The sequence below is a fragment of the Diadema antillarum genome, unplaced genomic scaffold, assembly GCF_040938485.1.
Source record: "Diadema antillarum isolate AM-2024a unplaced genomic scaffold, OU_Dant_1.0 scf00000110, whole genome shotgun sequence".
Classification (NCBI taxonomy): domain Eukaryota; kingdom Metazoa; phylum Echinodermata; class Echinoidea; order Diadematoida; family Diadematidae; genus Diadema; species Diadema antillarum.
This window is the reverse complement of record NW_027270999.1, coordinates 451,410-457,567: the sequence shown is the minus strand read 5'-3', so window position 1 is coordinate 457,567 and position 6,158 is coordinate 451,410.

Here is a 6,158-nt window from a genome sequence, read left to right as displayed (position 1 = left end):
ACCCTCTTGAACAATGGCAATGAAAATCTTTGCAATGACCACATAGAGGTAGGGTTTGTTTCAGCTTATCAAAGTAATAATGGTATCTTCTTCTTTCAGAATACATGTACTATGGAAAACATTCACATCACAAAAGCTGAGCTTTTTTAAAAAATTGGTCCTACAGATAAATAAGGGGTAGGAAACAAGGATTACTGAAAATCACAAAAAACTCTCCTTAGTAACAGATTAGGACTGTGTTTTTTTTCCCCAAATAGGTTAACTACAGCACTCGTAAATACAACATTTTGATAGCATTTGATATGGGCTTTCAAACCCAGTTATTTGATGGGTTCAACATGAGTAAAAACATTATGTCATTGCAGTAATGAAAAATTTACAACCTCAAGTTCGTCTTCAGTACAATGTAACATTTGAACACATTATCTAAATCACACAATGAATATCATTTCATATATTTGGTTGATAGAGAAGGGAAGGAATACACTTTTTTTAATACAGAAAAGAAAGTCCAAACTAGAAATAAATTGCTAATTAGATGCATTTGTTCAATTTACACGAAGCCTTGGTTATCTAATTCCCATCAATCAAAACTGAACATATTCCTCTACCTACTTCAATGTGTGTTTGCAACTCTTACAAACGTCAGTGCCTATAGGTAGTTCTTTTTCATTAACAATCTCATGAACAAGAATGAGATCATTTCAATATACAATTCAGATTATATCATTCATTTTCTGGTATTATATACTATCATATGCAATACTGGAAGTTTTATCTATACATGATACTTTCACACTGCAATGTAATCCTTACAAAAGAAAACAAAAAGCATAACACTATGATATGACTCTCCTTTTATCATGAGTTATATACCTTTTAACACAAACACACAAAATGTGTCAACACAAACCACCTCAATGCACAAACCCATACAACACTAAATAATGTTTCAAGCAACAAGTTTGCATGTTTCATGGAACAATTTCTGATAACAATGTTATGAAGAATGAATCATCAAAGTGCATTTTATATGTTTGGTGTTACACGAGTAAATTTTTGGTTGTTTTTGCAGATAAGCTGAGATGCGTAACTAAGCGAGGACCTCTCTTACATACAGAGAGACAGAAACAAAACTAATGAATATGTACAAACACACACAGGTACCCAAATACACAATCTGTGTAAAATACAAGATGAATTTGAAGTTCAACAATAAGACCAGCTTCAGATGAATACAAGGCATATAGCGCCCTCTGTGTTAGCATCCAGTGAAGCCTAGTCAGCCCAGGATTGGTCGACCTTACACAGTCTATCAGTAGTCATTCAAGTCATATGACCCAAGTGTGTCCTATAGGTGGATACTGGAAAAATACTAGAAATTAGTTATCATCATTACTAGCTCAAGGTCTGTCCAAAATAACTGTTGTTTTGCTTCCCCCCCCCCCCCCCCCCCCCCGTGTCATGTGTCATTTCAACCACTGAGCACAGTTACAAAATCAGTGTCATTTAATTTCTTAAAGTGCCTGTGCATGTGTTTAAACACCATTGTGAAAGGCCAGTGGTTTACATTCTACTGTGTGCAAACACAATGAGAGTAGTTTGGATCTCTCTTTCAAGTTCACACGTTTTCGTGTTGTCCAACAGCACTCTCTGACCCAGAGCAAATGGTCTTGGCAACCTTTCTGCAAAGTGCGATTATCTGTAAATAAGATGATATGTGACCGTGCACCTCAAAACGAACATAAAGTCGCACACACTGATTTTGCGTTAGGACTGAAAATAGTGAAATGGGTCAACCTAGCTGAACCTGACTTTTTCATATTTTCTGAAAGAGCGGGTCTTTTTTTACGTTATGCCAAAATTTGGTATCATAAAACGGGCAGGAAAGTGTGTTTTTTAGCAGTTTATCTCGAACTTTTTTGGTAGAATAGTGTGATTATGTGTGTCTTTAGAATCCCTTTTTCATTTCTGTAAAACCTTGTCCACACTCTTCACTTTCAACTCTAATAACTTTTGAAAGAATAAGGCTACTGCTCTGAAAGTTCACATTAATTATGGACAGAATGTGTTAATGAGGCATGCTTAATTTCAGTTTAACCTGATAATCCCTTCATTGTTGTTACTCTGGTGGTTTACTTCCTGTTTTTTGTCCCATTCATCGCACAGCCATCACGGTTTGGTAAAGATTAAGCGCTTGAATAGACACTGTACTTCAGAGCCTCTTCTCTCAGTTCACACTTTTCCTGAGTTTGTGCTTTCTTTCCAAAATCTAGATAGGTTAGGAGAGTCCATTTGATTTGAGTTATACATCATTTTAAAGCTTAAAGTCTGCTCTTTCAGAATAAGATCGTAGCTAAAATTTCATGTCTGGCGACTTTTTGTTTGTTTTGAGGTGCAGGGTCACATATATCATGACTCTCTGGCTAGGCAATAAATCACTAAATTCCTCGCGTTCGGTTACACATGAAATAAGACTTAATATCTCTGTGGAATTGTACAATGCTTCACACATTCACAGAGAAAATGGCCAAGTTTTAGGAATGTTTCCATAGGTAGTTGCTAATCCAGGGGGCAGGTTGCCCTTAAATCTGATGCACACTACTCTGGAGCCACCTGAAATTACCAATTTGGGATGTAAACTTCACAGAAATCATGAGGGAAGGTTGCTACGTTTATCTCAGAGACATTTCAGTGATACAAATGTCAGACAGATATGAAACATAGTCAACATCATGCACAACTGATCTGCAAAACTTTGATAAAATCATCATTTTCACAAGGGCAGTGAATACTGGGTTTAGACACAGATGTTAATACCCTGAGGTAAAAGTGACCCTGACTTTTGTTTTTTGTTTTTTTCTGATAGGCCTAAGTGTAGTCTATTTCGGCACACTGGACCTCTCCGGTATTTCTATGCACTTTTAGACTTTGCACTGAATTTTCTCTGTAAGAGACATTGTTGAACAGTCAAGCTTTGCCAACCATGCCAATTGACAAATGCTGACTTCAAAAAGTAATACTCTCAGCTATTCATCTCAATTCACAAGTCAAGCAATCATGGTAGAAGGTCGCACATACGCCACAGACTTTATACATTTTATTCTTTGATATTGTATTTTGCACATATTCCTGTTGTCTTACACAATTGTCAGGTTGTCATTTGTGAGTCCTAGTCTCTGTAACATAGCCCACTGTGTACCATGTCCAGCATGTCTGCATTGCGTTGATAGTCAATCTTCGACAGCTGACGAAGAGATCCACGTTACGAGGACACACAAGAATGGATGACATATCTACACATCAAAATATGTAAACATGGCTCACAAATAAACAGGAAACCTAATCATAATCATGATTCGTGAACAATCACATGATATCATCTATGCCATATGATGCATAGTTTCTCTTGAATAATTTTCTTCAAAAATTTACTTATTGCTTTTTTGATGGTAGTAAGTTACAAAGGACACAACTTTCACAAACCCACCTGAAAAAGAGGGAACAAAAGACAAACACACAAAAGTGACACAAAGCTCATACATTTTTGCAGTGACTGCAATTTGATATTCATGAACACTAACAGAAGTCCTTGTTGCACTTACTCACTACAGGATTCATTTAGAGCAAAAAAAAAACAACAACAAAAAAGACCCCTCTCTCTGTTACTTGTTCACTGACAAATAAAACAACATTGCAGCTATTAGTCTCACTGAAAGAACCCCATTTCAGAGAGTAACAAGTCTGCATAACAGTGTGGCCAGCACACAAAAGTGAATACAAAAATACAGGAAATAAAAAGGCTGAGAAAACTGAAGATAAAAAAAAGAAATGACAAACCTACACATCTACATGTCAACATCTTGATATTGATTCATTTTTTTTAACAACACAAAATGAAATCAATGACCACCAGGAAATGCACTGATGATCATGAGATATCAAAACTTTGTGATGCAAATACTTAAACCCTGCTTGAATACACCTTTATGTGCTTTTTTTCTTTTTACACAAGCTACATCTTTTTTACCTCACATCACACTTTCTCTAGACACTGCTGTAACATGACACAGAACTAGCAAGTTCTCACACATCAAACCCCCCATAGCACACATCTTTGCAACTGGGGTATTAAAAGAAACAAATCAAACAAACAAACAAACAAACAAACAAACAAATCCGGAGCAAGCTTCAGTTCTTCATTTTCCAAACAAGAGTTTAAAACACATCAACATGGCCCAACCAAAAATCCTACAAAGAAGGTCTTCACAAATGACTGAGTGCTCAGTAAGATTTGAGCACAACAAAATGAACATTTGAATCCAAAAACCAGAAGGTGAAGTCCTTGTAGAAGCCAGGTCAAGCACCAGTCCTAAATGAAACTCGTTTCGAGCTGCATCCTTCCACACAATGGTTGATGCAACACTTTGGAAGTATTTTATGACAGTGAGCTGTGAAGCCAAAGCTCAATCACTGACTATATTTGCAAGTCAAGGATGAGATACATGTAATATCAAATCCACACTTGACATCAGCTAGTGTTGGAAAGTGACTTTGTCTGAAGAAATGATGTGCTGTGTATCATAATTATCCATTTCATCATTCAAAAACAAACAAAAAACAACTACAAAGCAAAACATTCTGATGAGAAAGACACACGAGCAAAACAAGAGGCAAACTTCATGCAGAAAGCATTTGAAAGTTCAGAAGTATTGGATCCTTGTCTTTATCTTGAAAGAGAATACGGAGAGGAGTAACACGTCTTTCTTATGAGTGCCTTCAATACACACACACAAAGACAAATGTGAAAGCTTGCTCTTATTGAGATCTCACTTGCTGCTTGGCTACTAACCATTAACATACTCTGTATTGTCCACACACGTTAATACTGAATTACTCTTTTGATTCAAAAAGAAAATGAAAAGGAGAAGCAGAAATCGTCACAGCCATCTTCAGTTTCACTACTACTTCAAAACGGAGGTGATTCCTTTCACACACACACCCACATGGTAAAGAGGGGAAAAGTTCACCCTTGAATAAAGTGCATGATTTCAGAGCGAGTGAAATTACCTCCGCAACTGTGTGCATGCTTTTGGCAATGTCCACAAACAAACAAACAAACATGGCTGAAAGAAGCAACCAAGATAAACTAAAAGTGACTGTCTCACAGAATCCAACCAAAAGACTCCTTTTACACCACTTTTACTCTCTGACTGATATACAAGATATCAACCATGTGACAAAAATCACATCCATGACATCATCTCTGCGTGAGTAAAACTGTATTCAAACTGATGGTGGCTAGTATGGCACAATGCAGATATTGAATTAAGTTGGACTACCTGCTGTTCTTTGACAAATAGCTGTCAGGGAAGTCATACAAGAAATATTAAACTGGAAGGGAGGGGGGCAAATGGTTCCCCAACTCCATGAATAGTCATGGTTTCTTCTCCTGCTTTAGAATTAGCGAGAATTGATTGTATGTATATTGGATGCCAGATTCAACAACAAACCTCCACGTGTGCCTCTACCAAGAGTGTCAGCATATGTTGCCATGGTGGAAGAAGTGGAGAGTCTACTGTCAAAAAGGACAACAGCCATTGATGCACACAGTAGCTGTACTGATTAATGAGCTAAACTATGAATGCAATGTGAACTCAACCCTTGGAACATGGAGTCATTGCACGACCAGTCCGTAGATAGCATACATCTATGGAGTTTTCAGCAAACATTGTCATCATTACAGTCAAAAATGTGAAATAAAAAAAAACAACAACTATGAAGCACACAAGCATTACATAGAACACTGGCTGGTGTTTCTCCACAAACCATGATAAAATTGGTGCAAGTCACATGCAAGCATCCGACCCCACTCTTCAAACTGAATATCAAGCTTTCAAATTGGCATAGTTAAAAGTAATGATTATTCAAGTTGCACAAACATATGTACATATATAAAATATGTTTACCAAGTATAAAATATGTCAAACTTGCTAAATAAATAAGATTGCTAGATAATGTATATTCTTTTGCTTACAGAAAGACTAAAGAGAAAATCTACATATCAATCAGTCATATATATATATTTATATATATTATATATCCTACAGCAGTCTATATATAATGTTTGTTTTTGTGTTTTTCTGTTTATTACAATG